We start from the raw sequence: 16,785 nt of genomic DNA, 5'->3' as shown, positions 1-16,785 counted from the left end.
GTTGTTTTATATTTTTTCCTAACTATATTATTCATTAGGGCTGCACTATGCGAGTTTTGTACTGCAAAAGTTTTACAACATGCATTAAGATGTCTGTAGTCCAAAACTAGACGATATGAATTGTCTGGCTTGGAGACAGGAAACAAAGGATTGTTCATTTGAGAGGTGCATGTTTCAAACACCCCCTGGTATTCAAGTTGATCTAAGATCTCCCTGACTTGTTTTTTAGCTTCTTGCTTAATGGGATACTGCGGTGGGCAGTTGGTTCACTTTTTAATTGGATTTTGTGAGGAGGTGAGTCCTCATCCCATCCTACATGATTTTTATACAATGCCGGTGCCTGGGCTACTGCCCATTTCCTTGCATATGTATATTTTTTATGAATCAGGATGTGGTGTGTAGCCGGCTAGAACCGGCCGCGTTGCTCCTGGTCTACCTAGTGGACCGAGCCTGGTAATGTGATCATTATGTTTTAGGGCGCCATTAAACCAGAGCAGGTGCTCTTAGAATTTTAGTGGGATTTCAGTCTCCTCGAAAGGAGCGTACTCTTCCGGTGGTTCCTCTATTTTGTAATAGTGAAACTCTTTTGTTCTAGCGTTTGCCGCTGGAAAGTTTATCCATGAATAGAATACCTCTGTCTGCCGATATTCGTGTGCCTCTACCACGAAAATTACTGTACCACCTTGTGGTGTCAGTCCGTTTTCTATAAGTTTTAACGTTATAGATTTTCTTAAATGTGCCAGGATAATTATTGCACCCGGTACAGTATCATCGGGACCCTGCTGAGTCGCATCTGCTGCGGCCCCAGTGGTTCCGTTTTCTCCTGGCATTGTATAAATGCAAGGTTTGCAGAGTTGGTCTCCAAGGAGACAAAGATTAGGTGCACAATATTTTGGAACACTGTATCCTTCAACGTTGAATAAACCAGAGCTTTACATAGGAATCTCTTCCTACTGAGTTCGGGTGGATTTTAACCTTTCACCCAGTCCAGACGTCTATTGGAGTATTTACGGGAGAAAGGGGTCTGTGTGAAATATGCACGACTGAGTTACTCTAACGTCTTGCGTTAGTTTATTGCCTTACCAAACGTTGGGCGCCATGTAGTGTAGTTCCTACTTTCCCACTAGGCCCTGCGCATTGGAATAACATAAACAGTAGTATCGACGTAGAAGTGCGGATCTTCCAGGCCTCTACTGACTATGCTAAACTTAATTGGGTTTGTTACCAACTAGCTCAGAGGTCACTGGAAACTTTCTTCTCTGCATAGGAAGTGATCAGCTTCCCTGGCACAGATAAGAAGGGATTCAGCTTTCCAACAACCGTGCAACATGACAACTTTGCTCCTCAGATCAAGAGTCAATCTCTAGGGTCGTGTGAAACAATAGACAGTTATTTGACTCAGTCAGGTTAGTGCAGTTTACTTTCACGATATGTAGAGAATAGAGAGACGGGCGTTTGTCAATAAAGGGTTAACATTTATTGAACAGTCTTTCTTCTCGTACAAGAGAAATGTATTGCCACAATTGCAAGACTTGTTAATATAAAAAGTACATACAGTAAGATAAGTATTGCAAGATAATACTGTAAAAGCATTGATATGGTTTCTTAGCCATACAATGGTTTAAAAGTAATAAAACATATATGCATTCATATATACATTAGGCTAAAATACTCAACTGGTGCTTCTAACTACGCCTACCCCAGTGTACCTGACCTAAGCCTAATACTTGGGAGGGGAGTAAGTAAGTAGCTTCAGTTTAAGTTGGTTTTGCCAAGGTTTGCTTCAAGAATTCTCACTAAGGGTTTAGTCAACACCATACCTCTGAATAGAATGATGGAGGTCTGGTATCTCCTTCAGGGGGAACTCGATATCCCAGTCACCCGCGAGGGCAGACCAGAAACGCTGGCGCTGGATTTCTCTGCCGGAGAAAGACAGCGTCTCTCTTCAGCGCGTCGAGGAGAAGGAGGGGGGACAGCGTCCGCGGGCAGCTTGGCATCTGCTGGGCTCTTCGCAGAGGGACGGCTGTTCAGCTCCTAGTTACACCACACCATCGTTCGCGCTTTAGCAGCGATAATGGTATCAGCAGCTTCAGGCGACGGGCAGCAGGCTGCAGCAACAGGGTGCTAGCTTCACCAACAACGGGGTCTTGCAGACAGCTAGCAACAGGCAATTGCTTAAGGCAACGTTGGTAATATTTATACCTGACAGGTGCCTGGTTTGACGTTAGTTTGCTGGACATAAGACGTCAATTAAAGATGTCACTAGGAAGTGATAGCTATCAGTTGCTCATTAGAGTTCCATTACTAATCAAAACACAGCAAGCGGGGATTTCCAGGTTTGCTGAGTTTTTATCTTGTTGAATAACTCGGAGTGTTAATCTAGGAATATCAGATAGTGACTTCTGCTCTGTCATTGCACTAATTGGTTGCAAAGGAAGTGGCAGAGAACTATTCTGGAATGTGGCTCTGTTCGTGTGAGGCCAGAGATGACTTTCTGAATATCGCACTTGAACGGTTATGCCAATATAGGGAATAAATGGATTTATAGCCGAATAGGGGCATAAAGTCACAGTATCGATCAGGATCCTAGATAAGCACGCAACAACACGAGCACATCAGTCAACACCTGCAGAAGCTCCACTGGCTCCCCATTGAGAACTTCAAGATTCTCACCCATGCCTACAAATGCCTGCACAACATCGGACCCAATACCTCAACCACAGAATCACCCTCCATGTACCCAAAAGAAACCTCCGTTCAGCTTACCTCACCCTTCTCGTCCGCCAAAGCAGGGGGAAGATCCTTCTCCTACATAGCAGCCAAGACCTGGAACGAGCTCCCCTATTGACATCAGATGCACCCACTCCCTGAACACCTTCTGGAAGACTCTCAAGACCTGGCTCTTTGCTGAACGGAACTGGTGACTCCCCCCCACCCCACCCCCCCAGCATCTTGAGACCAAATGACACAAGCTGATCTGCTGGTCGCAAACCAATGCTTATGTGTGGAAAATCAGCTTTGCGTCATATTGGAGCCCTGCATGCATTGGAAAGCCTAAAAATGAAATGCAGTGGTAACAGAAATCCTTACCAAAACAGCAAAAGGAAGAAATGGAGGAAGCTGCAGGCACAAACAGTGACTCCAACACCAGACAAGATGTCCAGACAGAATACCAGGGGAGGAGAGGAAGAGTAACTTCAGGGAGGAGGAGAACCAAATATGAATTACTGAGGTGACAAAGAATGAACACCTTCTCTTGATCATCTCCAAATTCTAAATTAGGGAAGAAAGAAGTCATATGGCAGTCCATAGTGGATAAGATAAACAGTGTGCGGTAAACAAAAAGGACAGTGCCAGAAGTGCTGGCATGATTATAAGTGCAGGACCAAGGACAAACTGGCCAAGAACCTGGGGGCAGCCATGTGGACCAAAGGAGGATGACCTGAGGACCAAGAGGACCTGGACTCCTTGAAGGAGCAGGTAATGCCAGTCATCCCAGCAGAGTTGGTGGCAGGAGTCAAAGGACAGGACAGTGCTGTGGTCGAGAGCCAGTGGATCTTCAGGGTAAGTGGCAACAAGGGAAAATATGGTTAAAAATGTAATCCAATGCAGCACATCAAGAAACGGCTGTGCGAAATCAAAAGGGCCGGAATCTTTCACATGTTAAATTGCACATCACATTTGAGTATGTGAAGGCTCTCCAAGTTAGATCATGTGATGAGCCACTAGTATAGTCACTAGCATGAAACCATAATGCAAGTAGCTGTCCTAATGTGCTGGAAGAGGTGTCACAGGTAATCCCTGCCTTGTCAGAGACCACCCTACCTTTTATCTTCTACAAATTAATATTAGGGGTGGGGGTGAATGCAAGTAATGCACAATAGATTTCCATGAGTGTCTCTTGGAAGCATTGACGTGTCCCTGGTAGTGTACTGCCATTTAGGTGAGGCTGAGCATATTGAACTGGCAGTGTGTCTAAATGGGGAGCCATTCAATCTCAAGGAGGTGATGAGTGTGCTGCAAGGTAGCTTGATTGATAGTCATGCATTGCTGTGCTTGGCAGTGTCACAGTTGTGTACCAGCTGTGAAGGAATGCTGTGGATAAGGGCATTGGTGCACCACATGCAACATGGGATGTGGGTTTGGGTGAAGGTGTAGCAGGTGTGAGGAGGGAGGAGCAAAAAGAATAGTCTAACTATGCTACAAACGTCGAAGCAGAAGTATGTGAAACAAGAAGTTGTGAAGTGACAGGATGAGCTAGGACTCATGTACAGGTACAAGTGAGTGGGGCCGAGTGACTCATGATACTTAGCAGTTGACCAACTTGGCTATTGACAAAATTATGTAAGCTTCAGTGGTTGCATATTTGACAGTGCTAATTCCCTCCAGAGATGGTTCACAGTGACTGTTGTACTGGATTCTGGAGATGACTGTATGTGTTGATGAAATGAAATGAAATGAAAAGGGGATTTGTATAGCGCGGCTGCTGCCCGAGGGCGTTCAGGCGCTGAGTAGAGGGTGTAGTACTCTGAGGGGGAGAGGGGTGCCTAGTTTTTTAAAAGGAAAGTTTCAAGTTCTTTGCGGAAAGAAGAGAGGATCTAGTTAGATCTTAGGGAGGGGGGGAGGGAGTTCCAAAGTTTAGCAGCGTTGAGCTCAAAGGACCTGCCTCCTGCCCTGGATCTTTTGATTGGGGGAACTGCGGCCAGGCAGGCATTTGATGAACGAAGTAGTTTACCGGGGCAGTAGGGGGTGAGATGGGAGTGATTGATCTGAGGGCCGACTCTGTAGAAAGCTTGGTTGGAGATACAGAGGGCTTTGAATTTTATTCTCTCCCTGACAGGGAGCCAGTGGAGAGATCGAATCCCTGCCTTAACTGATTCTCTACGGGGTATCTGGAGTAGGGTCCGGGCTGCACAGTTCTGGGTCCGTTGAAGCTTTTCTAATACGTATTCTGGTGCTCCCAAGTAGAGGGCATTGTTAAAATCAAGCCGAGATTGAATAAGGCCCTGAATAACGATTTGTTTTGCTTCAAGGGGGAGGATAGGAAGGAATTTTTTTAGCATCCGGATGATGACTGCGTGTGCTGTGAAATCACATGCTTACACACATAAATTAATAAGAACACATCCATACCCATTCCTGCAGTGTAGCAAGGCTGATTGGTGTGAAGAGTTGTGTGGATGTGTGCCAGATATGAGCCCTTGGTCACATGAATGTACAAATTGCACTCAACACAGCACTGCAGGGTAGAGTGCTTGCCCAAATATAATAGATCAGTGGTTCCCAAACGTTTGACTTCTGAGGACCCTCATTGAGTCACCACTGGAACCCAGGGACCCCCAAGCAATTTGTATGAGTTAAATTTCAAATATTAAAACAGTAATTCGAAAAAAAACGTGTGCACACAAAACAAATATTCAAAGTAATAAGGATTTTGGGGCCAGATCTACGGCCATATCCTTTAGCGCCTCGCAATTGGCGACACATTGAGAGTGCCAAATTGCGAGTCGCTAAATGAAATGTACAACAGTGTGTTTAACACTGTTTGGGATTCCCAATAGGGTCGCAAATTGCGAGGCTCATTAATATTAATGAGTCTCTCACAATTTGGGATCCCATTGGGAATGCCAGCCCTCCCAATAATGGTGGCTTGCTAGGCTCAGCAGACCACCATGTCTGGGACTGCTTTTAAATAAAGTAGTTTTCTTTTTAAAAATACAGCCCTTTTCCATGCATTTTTAAGGGCAGGCAGTGGTCCATGGGACGACTGCCTGCCCTTAAAAAATGATTTTCCATGCATTTGCAAAGGGGAAGGGGGTCCCCTGGGGACCCCTTCCCATTTGCGAAGTAGGTGGTAATTGCGAGTGTGGTGTACATGGTTTTGAGACTCCCTATTTGGAAGGGAATGTCTCTTCCAAATAGAAAGTTGCAAAACCAATTTAGCGAGTTGTAAAAAAATTGCGACTTGCGAATTCGGCTATGCACGTGGCCCAATAGGTTTTTGCATGCTCAAACGGGTTCGCAACCCCCTTTGTGCATATAAAACGGTCCGTACATCTGGCCCGTAGTATTTTATTTTGAAGGAATAGCCCCTCTGTCACATGTATTTCATTTTTTTTTATAGCATCTCTCATACCATTGTAGGATGTCAGAGCACTTTACATCACACATATATAGAGACAATGAATCATACATGTAAACCAGTGTATGGAAAATGTTACATAAGGTAAAGGGGACTACAAGGTGTAGTATTCACATGTCATTCATACTGGTAGGCATTTTTAAATAGTGTTTGGTCTGGAAAAGCAAAAACTCAGGATTCAGAACATAACAGTGGCTAGCACTGACTTTAGCATTAAAAATGTATTTCCACCCAAATAAATCTTTTTAGCAGCATCAGGATAATGAATAACTGGGAAAAAACATAAGATACTAACTGGAACCATGCAGTTTGCAAGCAGGTCTTTGATGACAGTTTATAGGTCCCTCTGCTAGTACGATTGTCACTTATGAAGTGCACAGTAACAAGAGAATCTCTGTGACAAAAGCAGTAACCACGGACGGACGCACATAAAATACTGCTTTTTAAAATGCATGTTACACGTTCTTTGCAGTAGGCACATTAACCCTCAGTGCTACATTAGTTAAGTCAAAGCTGCCAATTAGACAGAAAACTTTTCTGTGCTTTTAAAACTGCATCCTATGGACCCCCTGGGAATGTGCCACGGGCCCCTGGGGGTCCGCGGACCCCAGTTTGGGAAACACTGTAATAGATGACCAAACCAACATCACTTTGTCAGGAGCTGTTGCCTAACTAATGGCTCAGGGAAGGCAGGCACCCAAGTGACATGGTGCAACGTACTCAGTAGTAGTTCTCTATAACAGAACCAAACATTAAAAAAAACATGATATAAAAATAAGCCAAGCAACATAGTAGATGGGGCCCTCACCTGCACTCACCCTGTCAGCCAGGGAATGGCAACAAGCTGTGTAATTTCATTGTAATTTGTGGTTTGACACAAAAATACCCCCATTATCACACAGTGGTTGTGCGAACAATCTTCAGAGATTGCCATGTGCTAGGCAACAACAGTGTAACTTGCCCCTCTTCTACTGTCCTGCACATCTATGTGTAACATAAAGTGAATGAATAAGAAGCCTGTAATTCCCAAAATTACCAATGTTAACAACTATCATAGATCATCATTAACATGTTATAAGATTATTGCAGAAGGACAAACAACACATCTAGCCCATCAGCCTGTCCTGGATGACCCAACTGTTGGTGATGATATCCTGCCCCCTATGGATGATGACACCTTCCAGCAACTCCTGGACACCATGCAATCTCCTTCTCTGGACATGGCAAGGGAGGACAGCATTGCAGGGTATCCAGAGGAGCCGCCAGACATGCCCCATTTGCCAGTCCCAGCCCAAATGCAGACTCCGAGGTCCTCCAAGTTGTCTTCCAATGACGGGTGGTAGGAGTCCAGTAGCTGCTGGTTGATGTGGTATGGGCAGGAATGGAGACCACAGCAGGCAGACTAGTGGGTGTGTGAAGGGGGCTCAAACCTAATAAGGATAAATCTAAGGCAATTAAAGGCACCTACCCTTTGCTCCATAGGATGGATGAGACCCTATCTGACATTGCTGGTGTCATGAGGGAGCGGCATGAACAAGAGGCCTCAATATCAGACACCAGTGAGGTTGCCACCAAGCTGGGGACCATCATCAACATGATGGCATTTGCAGAGTGCAAGTCGGACTCCTTAATAGCAACAATGGCTGCCATCCATAGTGACGTTGTAACATTGCTGAGAAGCCATCAGACCATTGTCATGGACAGGGGAGAAACATCTTCTGCCCCTATATTGTGCCCCACGCAAACAGCACACATCAGGGGAGGAAAAGGAGGACTTCCCCAGTTTTCATCAGAGATTTGCCGGATAATATTTGTGTGTGCCCCTGGCCAGTTTCCCAGTGGTCCTGTGTCTATCATCATGGCACCTTCTTTGCCACCCAGTACTCTACCTTTTTGTTTGTGCACCTGTTAATCTTGTCCACTTGTAGAGTGTTGAATAGTCCTACCTTTCCTAAGGTAATCTGTACCTCCTCACACAAAGTCTCCTCACCTCAACTTGCTACATGAAGTCTCCCAAATGGATGGGCGCTGGCTGGATATCATTTGCTCACTATCAATTTTTCAGTTTGTTGCCTCAAGCACTGCTAAAAAGCTTATCCTGAGCCACCCACATCTGGGAATAAATTCACTACTATAAACCAGAGTGATGTATGTCTCTTGCCAAAAAGACTAACAATACTATGGTTATTATCAGAAAGACAATCTAACCATCTAAAGAAGAGTTAACCAAAGTCACTAGCACCTGCTCTTATTGGTTCTGCTATAACAAAAAGTAGATACACTGCAATCAAATAATGATGAATGTGTTGTCTCCCAATGGAACATTAGGGTGTGACAATAAGCTGCTGCTACAAGACTGACACAAAGTGAAAACCCCTTGGAAGCACACAAAGGCCTATCTGCCACCAAAAGTGGCTGTGAGGCTTGTGAGCCAATAACACAATTCCACTAATCAACATATATCTAGCCCAGTGAGCATGACAATGTGATGAAACACATATGCCAGCCTCCATTTTCTTACAGAAGAGATCCTGAAGTACAGATATAATCATGTATACACAGATAAAAGAAAGATACCCATGCACATATTCCTTTATTACTAGCATCATATCTGTGCCACACAACGATGTACTAGGGCAGTCCAATACCTTGGATGTCAGTAAGCAAGAAATGCAAGGGATCATTGTTGGGGTCTGTGTCAACTGAAAAATATTGTAGAAAGCTACAGTGGGATATGCAGGGTAAATGTGTTCCTCTAGCCCTAAGAGGTCTCACATGTTTTGAAGGTGAGTGTAACCACACATGCCATCTATAGTACAAGGTACATGCATATTATTGCATAGGAGCCAGGCCACAGAAACAGGAAAATAGCAGCATCTTCCATGGGGAAGAGGACAAGGGAGACTCCAGTGCTTGAATCATTGCAGGTAGTCCAATGAAATGAAATGCAATAAAGTGCCACACTTGGCAAGTAGAAAATGATGATGGAGGTTCTTCAGGCCGGTGTGCCCACATCCATGACCTGTAACCAGCTAACAACGATGACGCACTTACACAATGGTGCAATGGTGTGTGCAGTAGTAGAAGGCACCAATGTGTGTCCCAGCACAGTCAGGAATGTATAATCTATAGTCTAGTCAAATACCTTTATTTTGCATTTACAAAATGCATAAAAGTGCATAAAAAACATTTCAATAAGTTAGAATAAAAACCATATACATAGGGCCTGATTCACAGAACTAAATTAGGACAAAATCCTAAACTTAGTACCATTTTGGTATTCACAGAAGGCACTTACTCATTTTGGTATTCACAGAAGGCACTTACTCATTTCGGTATTCACAGAAGTTAACACTCCTAACTTTAGGACTCCTAAATGCCATCTGTGAATACCGAAAGCCTTAAAGTTAGGATTTTTGTCAGTATAGGAGTAGTAAAGTTAAGCCTCCTAACTATAGGACTCCTAAACTGAGAAAAATCCTAACTTTAAGACTTTTTGTATTCACAGAGGGCATTTTGGAGTCCTAAAGTTAGGAGTCCTAACTTTACTACTCCTAAACTAAGAAAGGGCCCGATTCACAGAATGAACTTAAGACTCAATCCTAAACTTACTACTATTTTGTTATTCACAGAATGCACTTACTACTTTTGGCATTCACAGAATGAACTTACTACTTTTGGTATTCACAGAAGTTAGGATTTTGTCTTAAGTTTGTCTTAAGACAAACTTACGACAAATTTAAGACAGACTTAAGACGGACTTAAGACAAAATCCTAACGCGCGTCGTAAACATACTGTTTGCCACTTTTTGTTCATTTTTAATTTTGTGATCAATCTTATAAATTCTGTGAAATTTATGTATATTTATGTGTATGTTATTGATTGCTATGTTTTGTCGATAATGTAATACATGTTGTTTTTAATATGAATATCCATTAAATATAACTAAGTTTTTTATATTGAATTGTACTAGTGATTTCTTGGCAGCACCACCTTCCCTCTTACTTGTGAATTTGTTGCCAAAATATACACATTGTCTCTATCCCTGTCCCAAAGAACTATCATTCCGCATCAGGGGGTCCTTGTTGTTCACACTATATTTCCCACAGCTTGTCTGTGCAGGGCCGTTCTAATTTAATATTGTTGTTATGTTGAATTTGTTTTATGTTTGAGCAGTTGTTTATTGGTAAGATTTATCATCTGTCCTTAAAAATTACCCTTGACTCTAATAGCCATGGCTAACATGAAAACATTTGGCTTCACAGATGAAGAGTTTGAAACCCTGGTTGGTACTACAGCCTCTTCCAATAGTTCAAATCCCCATGTTAGAGGTAATGATGAAGGTAAGAAACTTGTTGAACTAAAGAAAAAACTCATCCGGATGGAAGCCCACGGGGAGTTTATGTTATCTTACCTTAAAACAGGCATCATTCCGAATGGGCTAAGAGTGAAAAACATACCGGGCCTTTTCGTACATCACAGACCTTTTCTAGAGAAGTGGAGCCTTATAGCAAATAGATGTTCCCGTGATCTAATGATTCTGATCGTGGCAACATCAAAAGAACTAGCGGCTACCATAAAACTTGAAATTGACGAGTTAGAAGAAAAGCTAAAACAACTCAATGGGGTAGAAGAAGCTATGAAAAGAATAGAGGAGTATAATAAGGATTTAGAATCTTTTAGTAGTTACCTCACTAAACGTAAAACAGAGAAATTAAATAAAGATAAAAGGTTCTATACTGAAGAGTTAGCTTACCCCTTTCTATGCAAGGATTTCTATACACAAAATCACTATATAGATGAATCTAGAAACGGCCAACAAAGAGTTAACAATTTCACAGATAGCTCAGACTCTGAAGGCGAGGGCCTCAGTAATAGCAACTATTATGAATCTGATGGAGGGTTTAATACCTATGCTAACTCCAGACAACAACAACGGCCTTTTTTATCCAACAGGGGGCCTCGACGAGGCCGTTCAAGAGTGAGATTTCAAGGCCAAGGTCAGACCAGAGGGAATTTCCAACCGAATCCCCAACAACACCAGACACCACACCAACAACATCAACAACAAGAACCCCAATTCATAAGAGAAACACGGAACAGACAATACTGGGGCCAAGGAATGTAATTCCTATTTTTAATTTATCATCAAAAGAACTGGATAAACATAGTGAAGCTCTATTGTCTAAAGGCCTCTCATTTGTACCGCAAGCTCATGTTAACACCTTTGAGCTACATAAAGATATCATATCTTTTTTCAGAAAAATCAGGTTAAAAAAGTTATTTCAAGATAGTGAAGATGATAATAATGAACAGATAAAACAGAGAGAGATAATGTTACCCTCCACCTTTAGCCCAGGGCTAGATCAATTAGGCCCGGAAGTAGCAGCTTTTGAATTAGTGGTTCTTCAAAAACTGGAAAGGACTCTACAATATATCCCGAAACCTATATATAACATCAACAGGGAAGAATCATTAGCACTTAAAAATCTTTCAGAAAACAATAAACTAACTATCAAAAGTTGCGATAAAGGAGGAGGAATTGTTGTAATCAATTCAACTGACTATCAGCGACGGCTCGTGGAGGGAGTTACGGTGGGGCAGGAGGGTGGGGAGGGGGAGGGGCAGGGTGGAGGTTGCTAAAAACCGGCATATGGATAATTGCAGGTAAGTAAACAATTTAATTAATAAAACGAATTTCGTAGCTCGCACTGCATTGCATTTTGCGATGCAAGGCGCACTACGAAATTCGTTTTATTAATTAAATTGTTTACTTACCTGCAATTATCCATATGCCGGTTTTTAGCAACCTCCACCCTGCCCCTCCCCCTCCCCACCCTCCTGCCCCACCGTAACTCCCTCCACGAGCCGTCGCTGCTAACTATGAATGTAACATGATAAAGATGTTAGAAGATAGTTCCACTTACCTTAAAATCAACTCCAACCCTACAGGAAATATTATCAGGAAGATTCAACATCTTACAAAAGAGGCCCTCGAGAGTGGGGATATTAATACTAAGGAACATGATTTCCTAAATACAAATAACAAAAAAACTGCCTGTATTTATGGACTTCCTAAAATACACAAGAGTATTAATAATCCGCCTTATAGACCGATTGTGTCCACTATCGGCACACCGACAGAGCCCCTGTCTAAATTTGTGGATCATTTTTTGAGACCACATATACCCAAAATCAAATCATACGTGAAAGACACAAGTCACATGATTAGTCTAGTTGAAAATCTGGAATTTATACCAAATAGAGATATACTAGTTACAATGGACATTGAGTCATTGTATAGTAATATTCCACTTGATGAAGCAATCAGAGCTACAGACTAGTTTATCGACAAACATAATATATGCTGTCCTAAAAAATTCATTATTGACTGTCTTTACATTGTACTAACTGATAATATCTTTGAGTTTGGCAATTTACTATTCCGTCAACTTAAAGGAGTAAGCATGAGGGCCTCAGCAGCCCCCTCAATAGCAAATATCTACATGTCCCAGTTCGAAGATAGGTTTATCGACAATGAGGTAGCCCCTTTTTTCGAATCCATTTCTCATTGGTCCAGATATATAGATGATATCTTCTTTATCTGGACCAATGGGATGGATTCCCTCAGGGAATTTCTTGAGTGGATCAATTTGACTGATGTCAACCTCAAATTTACTGCCCAATACAGTGTAAGTCAGGTCGAGTTTCTGGATCTTTTGATACGGGAAAACAACAACAAACTAGAGGTGGATCTGTTCGTGAAATCGACAGCACGTAATACCTTACTACATTTCAGTAGTTTCCACCCTAAAAGTCAACGTGAGAGCATACCATTCTCTCAATTCTTAAGAGTTCGCAGGAACTGTACCAACCTTGTGGACTTTGATAGACAGGCATTGGTCATGAGGAAGAAATTTTTAGAGCGTGGCTATCCACACAGACTTATCAGGAATTCTTACAAAAGAGCACGTTTCTTTGATCGTGATGCATTGCTAAACCCGAAGGATGAACCATCTAAAGATCAACTTGTCTGTATAACCACGCACTCTACGTTGAATGAGCGCATAAGGCAAATCATCAATGCCAACTGGCATATCCTTAACTGTAACCCTACTTCGAATAAAACTTTGAAGAAACCACTATTTGCACATAAAAGGAACAAGAATCTTAAGGACAAAATTGTCCACTCAAGATTCGGAACAAAGGTTTCTAACAATGGTCTCGGCCAGAGATCATTGTTATCTAACCTGACGGTACGTGGAACAATAAAATGTGCCGCATGTAAATCTTGTACAAATATCATCGAAGGTGAAGATTTCACACATAATGGTTTCTCTACAAAAGCTAACGATATCTGGAATTGTAAAACCACAAATGTGGTATACTTCATTCAATGTAAATGTGGCTTAGGCTACGTTGGAGAAACTTGCAGGTCGATACAGGTGCGACTCACTGAGCACAGATCAGCAATTAGAACAGGTAAAATGACAGCGCCCCTAGTGAAACACTTTTTGGAAATGGATCACACTCCTGAAGATTTTAAATGGCGCATCTTAGAAAAAATAAGAACACCAGATACAAAAGGTGGATGCGCCATCAAAAAGAAAAGAGAGGTTTACTGGATTTTCGTTCTCAACACCTTCAAGAAAGGGTTGAACAGCGAAATTCCGTGGGAAAACGCGATATTTTAGCCCCATGAGAGTAAAAGATGTGATCTATAGATCCATCTGTCAATAACAGCGAAACTTGCTTTTGCAAGGAACGCTGTTGATTTTGAAATTAGATTGTTTGCATCACACCAGCCCTGATAAATACTGCCCTGAATGCTGTTGATTTCGAAATCAAACTATTTGCAACACACCAGCTCTGATATGCATTGATATCTCATTCCTTAAATTTCCAATACTTATCATTATGAAGATGCACAATGCTATAATCTAGGAGCCCGATTATGGCCTTATAAATATCCGCCTAGATATCGGATTCCCCTTTTACATTTTCTGCACTATGTACAATGAACTGTAGATTAATTTCTGACCTTTGGACTATGGTATTCCATCAGGTATTATTGATGAGAAATGTGTTCATATCTTTCAATTCAGTATCATCAAATAAATCTTTGCTTACATTTTACATGCTATACGCATATAAAAGGAATATTTCTAAAATCTCTTTGCGATACACGCAGGTTCGACTGAGCGCGTTATCCGTCCCTGTGGTATTTAACAGGAAATGACGAATTTTATCTATCTTTATAGCATCTGTTACAATACAACACATAGGCTATACAGCAGAGATTAACCAAGATTGACGTATTCACCAGCTACCTTTAGCTAATGCCATTGCCAAATTGTCAGGATATTCTTTTAAATATCGCTATGACATGGCAACGATAGTTCAGCCCCAAGTGACTTGGTAGGCTAGTACTTAAAGACAGCCCTTTTTTCACAGCAGTTGATACGATTCCTAACGGTCGGGAGACGCCAACATCGTTCAGCGCGCCTACTGCCGTCCATATCCTCCTTGATCCAATTTTACCGGTGAGTTGATCAGAATATCCATAGGCTAGCCCCGCGAGTAACTAAAGCTCTATCTTATAATCTATTAGCTAACTAGCACCTCCATAATGTATTTTTCAGAAACCCGGTATTTTTACAAAAAACATCTGAAGCTCCATCCAAGTGCGCTTAACACGGCAGAGTATTTTATAGATCTACTCTTCGGCAATATATATCGGTAAGACTAAATAACCCGATATAGCGGAACCAATGTGACTCGCCTTCTCAAAACAAGGAAGTTTTTCCTGCCGGCACACATCTTTATTGATTCCATTTTTTGTTATTCCCTTTTTGCCTTTCCCTAGATATTTGCCGCCTGTCTTAAAAATTGAAATAGACATAGAGTATGACAGAAATCTATAGCCTGGAGATTCCAATAATACGATTTGACTAAATACCGGTAAGAACAAACTTAAAAAAGATAACATATATCTGATCACGTGACAGACTTAGACTGTGAGCAGTAGCGTTTCTATTCTAGCCGATAAACATTACATGATCGACAGTGTTTTGACGTTAGTTAGGACGACCATCTATTTATAAACGTGTCGTTTCTGTTTAAAATTATTCGATAATGCTAGCCAGCTAGTTAGGATCTTCATGCACCAATAAACGCATTGGTTTGGTTTAAAATCATGGAGGATACTTTATTATAATACCATTATTGGTTTTCTATCCTCATGTAGATATTGGCTTTTTTAACGGACAACAATTATCGACAACGAGTTTCCAAGGCCGTGCTGAATTTAGTAAGACCTGACTACTCTATTGATCATCGCTTTATTATTGTGAGTTTATTGTTTTTCTTAGTTTATTAAATTCGAAAATGAGGTAGATAGTGACATAAATAGCTAGAATAAAAATATCCCTCTTTTCATTTGTTGTTTCTTATTTTTCTCCTCATTATGTGATTATGAACAGAGATAAGAAGTTGTATACTTTAAAGAGAACGGCATTGATTTGAAATTGGGAATCACTTGCTGTATTGAACTACTTCACGTTTTCAACAAGTGAGTAGATCTTGGGGTTATATAGCAATATATGGTGATCATCAGAATAGAACAACAGCTTTAAACCCATTTTTATCTGTACTACTAATATCAGTCATTAATGATAGAGGATGGCAAATTTCCTTTTAAAAAACATGCATAGATAGATAAACATCATCTACATATTGTACAGAATAGCGCACTGCAAAAAGGGAGGAAATATCAGTTCTATTATTGATTCATAGAATAGAGAACACTTATGTGCTAAGAACACCAATCCTGATAGCATTACCTTGCTGTGATAGGAAACCTCTAGATTAGTTTGATGCTGGTTTCAAATCCAATGAAAGAAGTATGATGCCCCACTGAAAGTACAACCTTCTTTCAATTTATTAATCTTGGCTGCCCAGACAGCTTCATTCCCCGCCATAATTCTTGCCAACTTAATGGTGGGAGGGCTCTTGATCTATTTCCTTGTTAGAATTTTCTAGATAACGACTGCTCAAATATACCCTTATCATGACTATAATGTGTTCTGATATTTGCTTGCATTATTGTAGTAAAGAGGGAAGTTGTGCTTTTTAAGGAACTTGTCAGGCAATGTTTCTTGCCTGGTATTGGTTGTGTTAATAAAGTTTTAACATGCTTTGATTTAAATGTGATAGAAAAATTAAATTTTAAAAAACTTGTCATTGGATGTTATTGATTATGTGTATATGTTGTTTTTTATACATTTCTACAGACATACTTGTGGCTCCTGAAGAAGGCGTCTTTGAAACGCCGAAACGCGCGTCGTAAACATACTATTTGCCACTTTTTGTTCCTTTTTAATTTTGTGATCAATCTTATAAATTCTGTGAAATTTATGTATATTTATGTGTATGTTATTGATTGCTATGTTTTGTCGATAATGTAATACATGTTGTTTTTAATATGAATATCTATTAAATATAACTAAGTTTTTTATATTGAATTGTACGAGGGATTTCTTGTCAGCACCACCTTCCCTCTTACTTGTGAATTTGTTGCCAAAATATACACATTGCCTGTGCCCCATGGGAACAGTCCAGTCCGAACTACCAAGCCATGTCT

Source organism: Lissotriton vulgaris, chromosome 8 (genome assembly GCF_964263255.1).
Source record: "Lissotriton vulgaris chromosome 8, aLisVul1.2, whole genome shotgun sequence".
In the NCBI taxonomy this organism is placed as follows: domain Eukaryota; kingdom Metazoa; phylum Chordata; class Amphibia; order Caudata; family Salamandridae; genus Lissotriton; species Lissotriton vulgaris.
The sequence above is the reverse complement of the archived record's forward strand: the minus strand, read 5'-3'. Positions refer to the sequence as shown.